The sequence below is a fragment of the Bactrocera dorsalis genome, chromosome 6 (genome assembly GCF_023373825.1).
Source record: "Bactrocera dorsalis isolate Fly_Bdor chromosome 6, ASM2337382v1, whole genome shotgun sequence".
Classification (NCBI taxonomy): Eukaryota; Metazoa; Arthropoda; class Insecta; order Diptera; family Tephritidae; genus Bactrocera; species Bactrocera dorsalis.
The window spans coordinates 38,574,516-38,590,639 of NC_064308.1; the positions used below are offsets into that span (position 1 = coordinate 38,574,516).

General features: G+C 33.9%; 1 protein-coding gene and 2 pseudogenes across 2 annotated transcripts in view; all 3 read right to left on the minus strand.

Annotated features, from left to right (window-relative positions):
* The window catches only part of LOC105234225 (protein zntC), a 453,706-nt gene that overhangs the window by 296,974 nt on the left and 140,608 nt on the right, over positions 1-16,124 (minus strand). The window lies entirely within an intron of this gene.
* LOC125779919 (small nucleolar RNA U3) lies at positions 5,829-6,024 on the minus strand (annotated as a pseudogene).
* Positions 11,826-11,959, minus strand: LOC125779833 (small nucleolar RNA U3; annotated as a pseudogene).

Genomic DNA, 16,124 nt, shown 5'->3' on the forward strand with positions numbered 1-16,124 from the left:
ATGAAATAATCTATCATTCAAAGAGCTGTTGCGGATTTTATTGACTGATTTTGATGACATTTTGCAGTGATTGAAATAGTTTTTCACTTAAGTTTCTAGCAACTAAATGTTGTCTATGAATAACGCAATGTACACCAAGGACATCTGGAATTTTATTTTTTAAGTGCGCTATTAAGCCTTTATGGCACCCTATCATAGCCGGAGCGCCATCCGTAGCAATTGAAATAATATTTTTCAAAGGAATCTCTTTCTCATCGCAAAACTTTTCCAATATATTGAATATGGTTTCGCCTTTTGTATCGGTCTCTAAATTTCTAGCAAATAATAGTTCTTCACATATTTTCTCATCTTTAATAAACGTCACGTAAGACAACAACAATGCTTCATTAGTTGGTAAAGTGGACTCATCGAGCTTCTTCTCTAGGTCTCGAAAATATGATGCATTCTTGTCTCTCTTATCTGGATGCATTTTATTCAAATGATCTTGCAGTCTTGAAGGCTTCATTGCTTCATTCGAAAATGTTTTTAGACATAGAAGACACAAAGGCGAAGATGGGTTTGTGGGATTTTCAATGAATCCGAATTTAATGTATTCCGCACAGTATTGCCGTCTCTTCTTTTTTACTTCCGACATTGTTTTGCTTTGAGAAATACGTTTAACTTCGCGAGTAGTGAAAAGGAGGCGTAAGTAATGCTCATCTATTGCGCGCAAAACCACAAATGAATATAAAATAAATATTACATTGTTTATATAGGAATGCTTAAGCACAATCATTATATAGTAGTCCAAAATATGAATTCTTATTTTTCCTAGAAATGCATTTGTAAAAAAGGATCTTTCTCCTTTTCGTATTATCTTATTTTTCCCAGAAATACATTTGTGAAAAAAAGGATCTTTCTTCTTTTCTTATTTTCCCCAGAAATACATTTGTAAGAAAGGATAAAGATCCTTTTTTTATTTTCCACATAAAAGATTTAAGGAGTTCAAAAGCTCAAAACGTGCGCTACATCAGCTCGAACCTACCTACCTTACACCTTTGCGCAAATGATGATAATATATTATGATAGCAAAAGCCCACATACAGATTTGGCAATGGCAATAGCAATACGTTTTACAGTTAGTATTCTATAAATTCTATCCTGTCGAGATGCCCAGTAATGAAACGGAGCGACCTATTGACATGATTTTCATTTTTTCTATATTCATAAAATAGGACAGATATATGAACTACGCGGAGAGAAGTATAGAACCGGGTTTGAGCAATCTTTTAATTCATATTAGTTGATGTTCACAAGTTGTTGTTGAGAGTCGAGAGCTCATGTAGTCGTTGTCTAAGAGGCCTCCTAGCTAAATAAAATTACAAATAACCCCACAGGCCTCTACACAACGCCGCCATTTTCTTTCTGGGCCTCTTACCGCCCCCCTTGACACCTGCAGCGCCCACAAGGGGGCGTTACCGCCCACTTTGGGAAACACTGATATAGAAGGTAAAAAATGTAAAATAAGTAACAATGTAAACATATACTAATTTTTTTTATTATGCAGGCTAACTGAGGAACAGCGAGAATCATATATACAAACTTTATTTGAGTCAAACTTTATCATAGTCCTCATAATCAGGTAATACTTCTACGGCACTTTGCGAAACTTCAGCATCGTCATCAGTAAAATTGAATATTATAATCGTACCAAAGGTGGTGTTGATCGAATGGACCAAATGTTTGCGGAATATCCAACACAAAGACAAACAAAACGATGGCCACTAGCGATGTTCTTCAACATGTTGGACATTACAGCTCTTGCAGCCTACATTGTCTACCATTTGAATAACCCTATGTTGCCTTGGAGAACAAACAACAAGCGTCAGCAGATCCTGCGCAGCTTGGCTAAAGCATTGTGTATGCCCATTATTGAAGCCAGAGCCATAAATCGTCAAGTGACGCGAAATTTTTCGACTAAAATTGCTATTGAAGCATATTTCAACCGACCGGTGGAATCAATGGTGTCAACAGCAGCATCAACATCTGCCGCAGCGCACACGCCAAAACCTGTGTCCGAATCTTGCTATTTATGTTACGCAGAAGAGGAAAAACGCCGTAGAAAAACCAGAAAGCTGTGCGCCAAAGGTAAGAAGGCAATGTGTCTTGAACATTCGGTCACATCAACAAATTGCTCTATTTGTCATGATTTTCCTTAGATATAAGATGCATTTTTATAATTTTTATAATAAAAGTCAATAATATAATGTGTGAAATGAATATTTTTAGTTTTTCAAATAAAAAAATAACATAAAAAATGTTTTTTTTTGATTATTATGATGATTTTTACTATTGGGGTACAAACGTATCCCGGGTGTGTGTTTACGTATATAATGTGTTTGGAAGGCTGTAGCTCCAGAACAAACGGTCCGATCTGGTTCAAATTTTGAATTTGAACTCAAAACTAAATAATCTTCCTAGATCCGAAGCGGTATAGCGGTTCAAAATTTACAACACTTCAAAGTTGAAAGTTGATACATTTGTACCCGGGTGTGTTCTAGGGTTAAGCAAAAAGACAAATATTCCATCCTTAGGGAAATAAAAGCAGGAGTTCTACCATGTAGTGTGTTAGGCCCTCTTCTTTATATTCTATTCTCGCACTGGTGAACTCCAAGCCAAAGTCCTACAAGAAATGACAGAAATGATAAAACTGAATAAAGCTAAGTCTTTTTCACAATAGAGGAGACTGAAATGTCTTGTCTCTTGCACGAAGTAATACTTAGCAGGTGGTTCCGTGGGAGAGTCTTGAGTTGGGTGTAGGGTAGGTTTAGCGGATCAAAGTTCCGCACTCTGTTTACCCGGAAAAACTGTTGCACCCTACTAAGACCGCTTAAGTCACCACAGCTGATGACACTACATTACACCACAATTGAGAACATCACCACATCTAATACGCGGTCACTACACGACGATAGTTAGCATACTAGCAATTTTAGTGTTGAGTTTTTTAGTCAAAGGAACCGGAATCCATGTCGTCGTCTTCCTCGGACACCGACTCCTCCTTTTTGGCTTCACCCTTCTTTTCGGCAGCAGCGCCAGCACCAGCAGCAACAAACTTGCCCGCTATAGTTAGCATTTCGGCAACAGTGATCTGGCGCGCTATCTTATTCTACCATTTAAGTCGATTGCTTAAATAATTCTAACTAAACAATATTTGTAAAAAGTAAAATATTTGCGTGCTAAATAAACTTATAAATTATAAACTTCAGCGAAACGGAGATTTTTATTTTATTTGTGCGGGATAACCATTTAATAGACACGGAACTGTTACAAACTTATTCAATGAGAATGTATTGGAAGAATTGCCAGATGGCGAATCTTCTGAAAAGTAAGTATATCAAGTATAAAAGAAACATTTGACCTGTGCTAGAGTTCACTAACATCGAGTGCGCTAAAAAATTGGAGAGAAATATAAGCCAATTGATAAAATAGAATTTAATGGATTTTTGGGTATTTTGATATTAGGAGGTACTTCAAATGACATATTTATACAATACATATAATTTAGAAACAGGCGTTTATCGGTGGTACGGAGAAAGTCTCCGCAGTCTTTGAGATGAAGTTCATGGTCGACTAATATTTTGCGTTGTAATGTTGTTGGTTGTGGTTCGTTAACAGAGATAATCACAGAGCGAGAGTATATGTTAAACTTGCTCCAATTCGGGATTTTTACGAGAAAAAGGTAGCTAAACAGTAGTTTCTTCTTTGATGAATATCGTCATTGATCAATACATTCCTATAAAGTAACTTGTAAAATGGTTAGTGAATTGAGCACTTTTCATCATAACAAAAATCTTATTGAAAACCTTGCCAAGAAGTTGGCGGAAATAAAAGACTTTTATAATTCTACAAAATCTGGAGTAGACACAATTGACCAATTAGTAGAAACATATCTGTACTTGCAATAGACAAACTAATCGTTGGCCCTTAGCTGTCTTCTCGAGTATTGTGGATGTTTCGGCGCTAAATGTCTAGGTTTTATGGACAGAAATTCACTCTAATTGGTACGCGTCAAAAACATATAAGCGGAAGATTTTCTCGAAAAACTTGGCCTATATCTTGTTCAGGGTAAAATAACTCGTGGAAAACGCGTACCTAAAAACCAAAAGGGCAGAAGCTGAATAGACAAATACTTCGGCGGATGTTACTCTAAAAAAGAGAAAAACAATCAGCGAGCCATCTGTGCATTCATTTATATTCAAAAATGTTAGGAACAAAATAAAATTGTAATCAATACAACTAAGAAATGTTAAGTTCAAACTTAATTTGTAGTCAGTAAAATTAAGAAATATTAGAAAAAAAACTAAAATCATAAAGTTTTTATAGGATACCCTTAGAAAACTCCGACTAGGTCATTCCGTGACCTTAACATCACATGTGCAACTTTTTATTAACATAACAGAAGGGGTAATAAAATAAAAAGGTGCGTGGAGTCCCTACGCGCGGAAGAAGTTATACTTCTTAGTGATATTCAGAAGCAAAATGCGAAACAATCATACATACATATATTATGTCGTTTGCACATTTGTCTGTATGTTTGCGAAAGTAAATGTTCTACAAAAGCATATTTCTATACTTAAACAAAATTATTAGAACCATCGTATGTTTCTTACATGCTTAACCAAATCATACTTAAGTCAGTGGAACCTAAGCGTCGATGGTGGTGTTTGTGGCTTGGAAAGTCAAGATACTAACACAGGTTCGAATCTCAACAGAATAAATTTTTAATTTTTAGCTTTTAACATCGTATACTATACAAATAAATATTTTTCTTACTAATAGAAATTAAATTTATCACAGCAATATTATGTATATGTATATTATGAACATATATTGCTGTGATAAATTACATTTCTTTTAGTAAGAAAAATATTTATTTGTATAGTATATGATGTTAAAAGGCATACATCTTCTATCCTATCTTGTGTATCTGCACATGCTCATATGAGTGTATGTATACGCATGTCCGCGTTCAGAAATTTAAATCATATTTTCATCACTTATCAATATACTTATTACATGTGCGCGCATTGACTTGCATGTTCATACATTCATATGTATATACTTATATGTACATATATTTGCATACATTGCCGAACAAATAATGCGCAAGCATACAAACATACATATGCGTACACATATGAATATGTCACCAACAAAAAATTGATCTTCACAAGTCAATATGGCAGCCAAATTGGCGAAGAACAAGTGTAGTAAATTTTACAACAAAAACGATTTCATTCATGAACGCAGGCGCAAATTCCACAGGTGATTTCGCTTCATTCATAAAAACAGAGGCCGTAATATCTCCCCGAGCATGCCTTTGCCAACAAGTCGTCTTTTCGCGACGATGGCAAAAGCTAAAAATCATAAATTGCACAACTTTCTGGTGCTTCTCGCAAAAATCTGCGTCGATCATACGTATACATATTTACGCATGTTTGTAGGTGAAGCTGCTACAGCGCCAAAGGGTGACAATCGGCGGCCATTACTTATGCCATAGAAACTCTATTGCTACGAATATGGAAATGACAACGACATAATGCAAATATGCATATTTCTAAAGGTCATTAATTTCTTTGAAGAAATGAAAGGAATGAATGATCCTGAGAAGTATAGCCTTAACTTTTCAACGGCCAACGCAGAGTATTTCAACCAAAAGTCACACAAAGAATTTGCAGAAATGAAAGACAAACGAAAGGAAAATAATGCGCAAACGTACATAAGTGTAATGTACTTATTGACTGCATTATTTTTGTGTAAAACCTTGGAATTTATTCATTAAAATCACCACTCAGAAGTCGTTTTATCCGTTGTAAGTGCGCGATTTACGAAGAAACATCATTTCTAATATGCCACAAGACAAAATTAGAAATGAAGTTCTTAACCCTCACGCTGTCAGATAAAACGATATACCTCGTCATCGCGGGTCGATTTCCAAAAAAATGTAAATAAAGACTAAATTACTCTGAGAAGTATAGTCTTAATTTTTCAACGGCCAACGCAGAGTATTTCAAACAAAAGTTACACAAAATAGCTGAGAATTCGCAGAAATGAAAGAAAAACCAAAGAAAAAGAAGTATAACTTCAATAATGCACAAGCATACAAACATACATATGTGCACACATGTGAATATGTCACCAACCAAAAATTGAAACATTGTTCTACAAAAACAACAACAGCATAAGCATGGCAACATTGTGTTGTTGGTATAAAAGCCGAGATGTGCCGAAAGAAACGATCGCCGATTGTCACCGCTTCCCTTGCTACTCGAACATCTTCGCAGACAAGGTTGCGCAACCTGAATCTAACACAACCTTTTCCGAACTCGTATAAGAAGTATAACTTCAAAAAAAAAACAACATTTACGCCTTTTTAAAACAAGAATAATATCTAATAAATAAAATTTCCATGTCACAATGTTAGTTACCGTACTCCTCCGAAACGATTTTACCGATTTTTACCAAATTACTATTCCGGCTATTCAAAAGAAAAATTATTGAAAATTATTCAGTAAAAGCTTTATATGTATTTCACACAAATTGATCAATTACATATTGAAATTTGCTACGAAGTCACGAAGAGACCACGCTGATATCGGTCGGCGTTTTTTTGCCATCAACGTATGGCAACCAAAGGCAAGAAGTACTCCCAGGATGCGATGACATACGTAATACGGAATTATGGATAGCGGTCAATCAGCAAGCGATCGTCACGATCATTTCTGCGAAAATTCCTGATGCAGAGAAAGACCCAGTATTATACGAAGTAATGAAAACCACAATCCCACTTCATATCAGTCAATGCTGAGTATTGCTGTTTGGTGAAATTGACCAAATACGTTATTGGCCTTGAACGAGATGAGATCAGAAATTATCAAATGGGTCGATACATGAACTGCAATGCATCGCTTTGTAAGATATTTATTTTTCCAATTCATGAACCTTTTCCGACTGTTGTGCTGACTGTTGTGCTTCTCGCAGTTCATTTGGAGAAGGCCAAAGTGTTTATTTCAACCTAGAGAATACAGTGCAGCCAACGGAAACACCGCCAACAACAAAATTGTCGTTGACGAGTATTTTCTCGGCTTGCGTCAGTGATCCGTTTGCCAGAAAATTGTTTTATTCGGAAATGCCTTGATGTTATAAATGGAATGCATCGTCGAAGAAATGTTTACGCAGAAACGAATGCCAACCAGTAGATGGAAATTCAGGTGTGTTCTAAACAAATGCATTAGGATGAATTTACACAGTCCACCCGAAAAACGACGATTGCTTCTATGCGTCAATTATGGGATATGAACAAAAATTACATTGTCGAAGACATTTTACATCGTTTTCGCTAATAATTGGAAATGGGCAAATTCCGATTGTCTTGATAACGAAGACGAAGCCGTGAATTATCCAGTGAAATTTCTTAATTCTTTGGAAAGGCTTGGTATGCCGCCGCATCATTTGCGTCTCAAAGTTGCATCTGTCGTTATTATGTTTCGCAATATTTATGTGCCGAAACTGTACAATGGAAACCGATTGATTGTGTCGCAGCTATCAAATAAAAGGAGGCAGAATGCTTGATTCTACGAATTTCTTTGAGTTCCAACGATTTGCCATTTCAGTTCAAACGAATTCCGTTTCCCGTGAAAATTGAATTTGAGATGACGATCAACAGGATAGCCGCATAATGGGTGGCATACATTTGGAAATGCTATGTTTTTCACACGGCCAGATATACGTGTCGTGCTCACGAGTTGGAAAACCATCTTCTCTGTACATTTACGCACCGCAACAGAAACCAAAAAATGTTGTTTATCAAGCTGCGTTACATTGAAAAAAATGTAAAAAAATCGTAAATAAATGATTATCAACACAATATCAATTTTTGTCTTTTCATTTCAAACGCATAAAGTCCCGTCACGAAATTTTCTTGGAAATACCCTAAAAACATTCCCTGAAAATTTTAGCCCTTAATATTAACATTAAGAACTGGACCAAGACCTGTAAAAAATTTCCATAGAAAATACACTACAATCGTGAGTTTTATCTTTAAATTCCTACAGAGCAGAGGTACTTTATGGCATCGCTTTGACTTTAGACGCATATTTCTCAGAATTGTTCACTCTACAAAAATACCCAGTGCAACAAAGTCGTAACTCACACCGGCGAGGTAGTACGGGACTCTAAACCCGATTTTTCCAAGAATTTCGATTTTTTTTGTATATATCTCGTAAATGACAAGAGCTATGAAAAAATATTCATGACAAATTTGTAGGAAATTTTAGTTGCTATAAAAAAGATCCGAGGTCAAAATCGCTATCATTAATACTGAGCTGACTTTTGAACTTTCTGTACTTATTAAAGTGAATTAAGCCAATAAGCTCTCAATTAATAAATGTTTTCACTCATTTTTAATTGAAAATTAATACTACTATGAATCATATTACAAAGCACTTCTTCAAATATATTTAAATCTCACTTTTTTTTAATTTTCACTGTTTTACATTTTTTATCTTTATCTGTAAACCCTACTATAACGGACTAGCGAAATTGGCCATTCACAGTGCAGTCTTAGCCCTCAAGTGTGCGTTCACAATAAAACCAACATGGCTGCCTCTGTTGAGTCAGCGTGGCGAAAGGTCAAAACGGGTTGCCCAAAACAAAAAATGCTGAAACAATTACAGCCGTCCCTAAATAACGGGTGAGCCATCTAACGTTTTAAATTTGCATTGTCTATATTTCGACATTGGAAACGTCAAATACCATTCGGAAAGTGACAGATATTCAGTAAAAAGTCTAAAATTTACGAAATGGGTCGCTATTCACTAGGGAAATATTGAAAACTTTTTTCCAAAGATGTGAGTCTTCAACACGTTCAATTTTACCGAAAAATCATCTTTTCGGACGAGGCTCATTTCCATCTCGATGGTTACGTTAACAAGCAGAATTGTCGCATTTGGGGCACAGAAAACCCGCACGTAATCGTCGAGAAGCCAATGCACCCAGCACGAGTCACTGTAAGGTGCGGATTTTGGTCGGGTGGAATCAACGGCCCATTTTTCTTCGAAAATGGAGGAGGAACCGCCGTAACTATCAATGGTGAGCGATATCGCGCAATGCTAACCAAATTCTTCTTCAAGAAAATTGAAGAGGAAGACTTGGGCAACATTTAGTTCCAGCAGACGGCGCTATGCGCCTTACAGCAAACGCTACACTCAATCTTTTACGCCCTATCTTCGAAAATCGCATAAACAGCAAAAGAGCTCCCAGAAGCTGCGATTTAACTCCGTTGGACTATTTACTGTAGAGAGCTGTTAAAAATAAATGTTATGCCAACCATCCAGAAACAATTCAAGATCTAAAGTTCGAGATTCAAGCTGCTGTAGCTGCCATAAAGGTTGGTACGCAGCTCTCAAGTAATTGCTCAAGAAAAAAAAATACATTATTTCTCAAGTAATTTTGACAGCTGGTTACGCATTGTGAATGATCCACATTAGAAGAGCAAGAGAAAATAAACAAAGTAAACAAACTTTGTGCGTATGTAAGTTATATATAAATATGCAAACCTCTTTCTTTTCTCGCTCTCACTCTCGAATGAGATTTACTGTTAATTTTGTATACTTAGTTTTTTAAGTTTGAACTCAACCTTTGTTAACAGATCCTGGATAATCGTTAAGTTAGTCGAAGAGTAACGATCAAATAATAAAGGTTGATATAATTGTATTAGCAACATTCAGTTTTTTATTCATCTGAATATTTCTGGCGACGAGGATGGGATACGTTGTGTTAAATTTTCGTATCCAAACCGAACATTTTGCGTGCAAAGCAAATTAATAACTTTTTGTGATTTATTAAATTAATAAATGAAAAGTATACTTCAAAACTTAATGCTAATAATATAAGAACTTTGTGTTTGTGGTTTGAGTTTGTTCTTAAATTTGACCACACATATATATTGTGGAATAAACATTTATCGAAAAAAAGAAAAACTCCAAAAAAATAGTCTTCGAATTACAAACGTGGTTTGCATATAAAAGAAATAAAAATTGTAAAGTCAACGCAACCTGAACAAAATATTACAACAACAAAACCACATATGTTCTAACGAAGATAAGTGACTTTCATCTGACCTTGAAAAGACAGAATTCATATTTTGATATTCATTTGAACTTGAAAAAAAAGGAGAATAGAGCAATACCATATTTAATATAAAGAAAAGAATCATTTCATCTTGAGAGACAACAAAAAAAGGTGCGTGGAGTCCCTACGCGCGGATGAAGTTATACTTCTTAGTGATATTCAGAAATGCATATCATTTTGTATGAAAGAAAACTAGAAAACTTAAATTCACATTTTATAAATTTATTATGCACATAAAATGAAGAATAAAGCAAAGTCTAAATGAATGAATTTTGACTCAGAAAGTAGTTCCGTCTCTTCGTTGCGGAAGAGAAAATGCAGCGTAATCATCTCTCTTTTGTTCTTCGCCAATTTGGCTGCCGGATTGACTTGTGAAGATCAATTTTTTGTTGGTGACATATTCATATGTGTACGCATATGTATGTTTGTATGCTTGTGATTTATTTGTTCGGCAATGTATGCAAATATATGTACATATAAGTATATATGAATGTATGAACATGCAAGTCAATGCGCGCACATGCGTATACATACACTCATATGAGCATGTGCTGATACACAAGATAGGATAGAAGATGTATGCCTTTTAACATCGTATACTATACAAATAAATATTTTTCTTACTAATAGAAATTAAAATAAAGAAAAATATTTATTTTTATAGTATACGATGTTAAAAGCAAAAAATTAAAAATTTATTCTGTCGGGATTCGAACCTGGGACCTGTGTTAGCATCTTGACCTTCCAAGCGCTTACCACCAACACCACCATTGACAATTAGGTTGCGCTGACTTAAGTATGTTTTGGTTATGAATGCAAGAAACATACGATGGTTCTAATAATTTTGTTTAAGTATAAAAATATACATTAGGCATATAACTTTTTACAATTTTTGCAAATACGAAAAACGGCATACCATAGTCGAATAGAGAATAAAAAAGTATGAACCCCATTATTTTTTGTTTTTGCGAAATTGCAAAAAAGTTTCCGCGCAAAACGAAATTATTTTTTTATCAGAACTGCTGAAAAAAACAAAAAAAGTTTTGTACACTGTACACGTTTTCTTCATAATAATAGATATTTATTTAACTAATAATCTTCCTATTATTCCAAACGCCTTTTAATGGACCTAAGGGATGTGCCCCACCCACCCAAACTAATTTTTCTTCAGAAAATTCTGATTCAATATAATAATAACACAAAAAAAAAAAATTTTGACTTTTTTTAGAAATCCATTTTTGCGCGGAACGTTTTTGAACCGAAATCACCTAAAAAAGTGATATTCATTACTTGTACAATATTTGCCACCACGTGGTGGTATGCCAAATTTTTCGTCAAAATTTGTTATATGCCTAATATACATACTTTGTAGAACATTTGCTTTCGCAATAAATTTATCACAGCAATACATATGCATAATATGTATATACATATACATAACATTGCTGTGATGCCCTGAGAAGTATAGTCTTAATAAATTTATTTTTAATTTTTTGCTTACTAATAGAAATTAAATTTATCACAGCAATATTATGTATATGTTTATGTATATTGCTGTGATAAATTTATTTTCTATTAGTAAGAAAAAAATATTTATTAGTATAGATTTCCAAAAGCACAGAAATGATTCTGTGAATTTATTCATTAAAATCGCCACTCAGAAGTCATTTTATCCCTTGTAAGCGAGCGATTTTCTTAAATCTCACGCTCCCAGATAAAACCATATACCTCGTCCTCGTGGGTCAGTTTCAAGAACCACAGAAATGATTCTGTGTGATTCTGAAAGGCCAACGCAGAGTATTTCAACCAAAACATACGTAAAATAGTTGAGAATTCGCAGAAATGAAAGACAAACGAAAGAAAAAGAAGTATAACTTCAATAATGCACAAGCATACAAACATACATATGCGCACACATGTGAATATGTCACCAACCAAAAATTGAAACATTGTTCTACAAAAACAACAACAGCATAAGCTGGGAACATTGTGTTGTGTTGTTGTGTCGGCCGAGCTGTGCCGAAAGAAACGAACAAACGATCGCCGATTGTCACCGCTTCGCTTGCTGCTCGCACATCTTCGCAGACAAGGTTGCGTTACATTCATATGGATGGAGCGAGGTTGCGCAACTTTGCGTTACTTTTATATGGAAGGTTGCGCAACCAGAATCTATCGCAACCTTTTCCGGCGTCGTATAAGAAGTATAACTTCAAAAAAAAAAAAAAAAAAAAAATACATAATCATCGTTTGCATTGTAAATTTTTCAACATCAGCAAAGCGAGAGAATCTACAACAACAACAACACAAGAGCAGTTTGCACAAACTGTAGCGGAAACAGAACCGTTTTGACAAAAACAAAACAATGGCGTTGACACTAGCTGAATGTTTACGAGAAGCGAGGAGCCTACCGCCATTTACTGGAAGTAGTGAGTACTCACTTAGTAATTATTTTCGCGACGTCTCAACCGTTCTCCAATTGACTCCAATTGAGCACGTAGGTACTTTGCAAAGAGTTCTTAGCAACCGTTTACAGGGAAACGCATTAAGAGCAGTTGAGACATTAGTTAATCCTACCGGGGATGATATTGTGAGTAAACTTAAAGAAGAATTTGGAATAAAGAGAACGTTTTTTAATTTAAGAATAGATGCTCTTAATATCGAAGCCATAAACATTGAAGAGTTACATTGTAAGTTAAGAATGATATTAAGCCAAATGAACACGAAATACTCTTTAGAACCTAACGAAATGTATACTCCCTTAAATAACGAAAAATTAATTTTTGATGTTTATGCCAATTATTTACCAGTACATATTAAATCTCTTTTACTGCAAAATAATATAAGCTCGATAAATACAGCTTATACGTTTTATTTACAAAATAATTTATTGAAAGATATCCAATTAGTAAATTATAAACATACAAATAGCTTTCCATATAATAATTTGCAAAATAATAATAACTATTCAAGCAGCAAAAATAATTCCCATAACATTCGAAATAGACGTAATTATTCAAATGGTATGAATGTTCAGCGGTATCAAAATTCTAACAACTTGCCTAATTTGGGTAGCCAATATAATAACTTTAATAATCCCAGAGCAAATTATTCGAATTTTCAGAGCCAGAATAATACTTACCCTAATAGTTTCAGTACAAATTTCGGAAATTTCCATAACCAAAATTTTAATCCATACCCACAAAGTAATAATTATAACTTCCGCAATACTAGTCACTTCCAACCAAATCCTCAGCAGTCTAACAATAACAGCCGAAATAATAATTTGGAGTCAATGGAAATAGATGCTATAAATTATACAGAAAATTTTCCTGTTCAGCCTCGAAATTATCATTACCCATAATCACACTAACCATAAATAATATTAAAACAAGGTGCCTAATCGATAGTAGCGCTGCTACAACCTTAGGGGATTACACATTCTTTTCAAAACTAGGAAAATCAAAAAAATTAATAAAACCAATTTTGTTGCATACCCTAGTTGGTGATAATATAATAAAAGAAGAAGTCATTGTTGATGTGCCAAGTGAATTTAAAGAAAAAAATAGTACTATGTCCGTTAAGTTGGTGAATTTTATCGATAAAAAGTTTGATTGCATAATAGGAATAAATATTTTACGCCCTTTCGGTGCAATAATAGACTTTCAGAATAATAATCTTATAATTAATAACAATAATATAAATTTAAATAATAATAACTTTAATATATCCTATGAGGAAATAAACTATTTAGAAAAGTTTGAGCTGGATAAATTTAAAGAGCTAATACCAACAACTTTAAATAACGAAGAAAAAAAATTATTAGAAAATTTTCTACATAAAAATAAAAAGACATTTTACATTAAAGGGCAAAACTTAACAACAACCACTTGTGTAAAACATAAAATCATAACTAATTCTAATAAAATAATTTATTGCAAAAATTACCGACATCCACAGATCCTAGAGAATGAAATAGAAAAGCAAATAAATGAAATGTTGAAAGAAAATATAATACGCCCTAGTAAATCCCCTTACAATTCCCCATTGTGGATAGTAAAAAAAAAATCAGATAATTCAAATGAAAAAAAATGGCGATTAGTAATAGATTTTAGGAGATTAAATGAGATTACGGTAGACGACAAATTTCCCATACCGAACATAGAGTCCCTATTTGATAAGTTAGGTAAGGCGCAGTATTTTTCTTCATTGGACTTGGCGAAGGGCTTTCATCAAGTACTAATGGATGATAGCGATATTGAAAAAACTGCCTTTTCGACTCCTATGGGGCATTTTGAGTTCATTCGAATGCCATTCGGTCTCAAGAATGCGCCTGCCACATTCCAGCGAATGCTGAACTACATTTTGTCGGATTTCATTAATAAAATCTGTATTATTTATATGGATGACATATTAGTATTTTCGACATCTTTAACCGAACATTTAGAAAGCTTACAAAAAATATTTAATAAACTAAATGAATTTAACCTAAAAGTACAAATTGATAAGTGTAAATTTTTATCTAAAGAAACAAGTTTCCTTGGTCATATTATAACAAATGCGGGAATAAAACCAAACCCCGAAAAAATAAGTATTATAAAAAATTTGGAACTACCAAAAACACTTAAAGATATTAAATCTTTTCTGGGCCTAACCGGCTATTACCGCAAATTCATTAAAAACTATTCTTTAGTAGCTAATCCTATAGTAAAATATTTGAAGAAAAATAGTAAAATTGATGTTAACGGCAAATCATACATTGAGTCTTTCGAAAAGTTAAAGAATATTTTAGTAAATCCGCCATTATTGCGCTATCCCGATTTTAGTAAAAAGTTCGTATTAACTACTGATGCTAGTAACGTAGCCATTGGCGCGGTATTAAGCCAAGAAGGAAAACCGATAAGTTATGCCAGTAGGACTCTGAATGGGCACGAACGAAATTACTCAACGTTAGAGAAGGAGCTGTTGGCCATTGTATGGTCAGTTAAATATTATCGTCCATACCTTTACGGTCGAAAGTTCCTAGTCCAAACTGATCACCAGCCCCTGAAATGGCTTTATTCGCTTAAGGACCCAAATTCGCGAATCATCAGGTGGAAAATTTTACTAGACGGGTTTTACTTTGATATCGAATACATAAAAGGCAAGGAGAATAACGTGGCGGACTTTTTGAGCAGAGTGCAGCTGACTCAACCGCCTTTAGCTGAAGTTCATAGTGTGGAGGAAAGTTTAAATAATAAATTTTTCATGATAAATAAAATCGTCAACAAATACAGAACGCAAATTAGATTAGTAAAAAATAAACATAAGGAAATAGAAACACTTTTCAAAAAATATAAAATATTATACGTGTCTGAAAATGATTTAAATAATACACATTATTTGAATGATTTGTTCAGACGAGAGTTAAAAAATGGAAAAGTTGGTATATACTCGGAACTCGAAGATAATAAATACAATATAATTCAAAATAAATTAACACAATTATTTTCTAACAATAATAAAATAAACTTTATAAAATGTACTAAAGTTGCACGTGATGTAGCATCCGAGGAATCTTTGTTGAGTATCATTGATGATATTCACACGAAAGGTAACCACAGAGGAATTCATGAAAACTACAATGAACTAAGAGATAACTATTTTAATCCGAAATTAATAAAACTAATAAATAGATACTGTAATAACTGTAGAGTTTGCAATGAAAATAAATACGATAGAAAACCCATAAATAAAAAATTTCAACATACTATAACACCAGAAAAACCTAATCAAATAATACATATACATAGATATTTTTCAAATACAAAAAACTTCATTTTTAACAACAATCGATAAATTCACTAAGTTGGGGACAGCACATAAATTAAACGATAAAAATATGGTAACAGTAAAAACTAAAATTGAAGAGCGAATCGCGTTCTTAGGAAAACCTGATAAAATTGTTATGGATA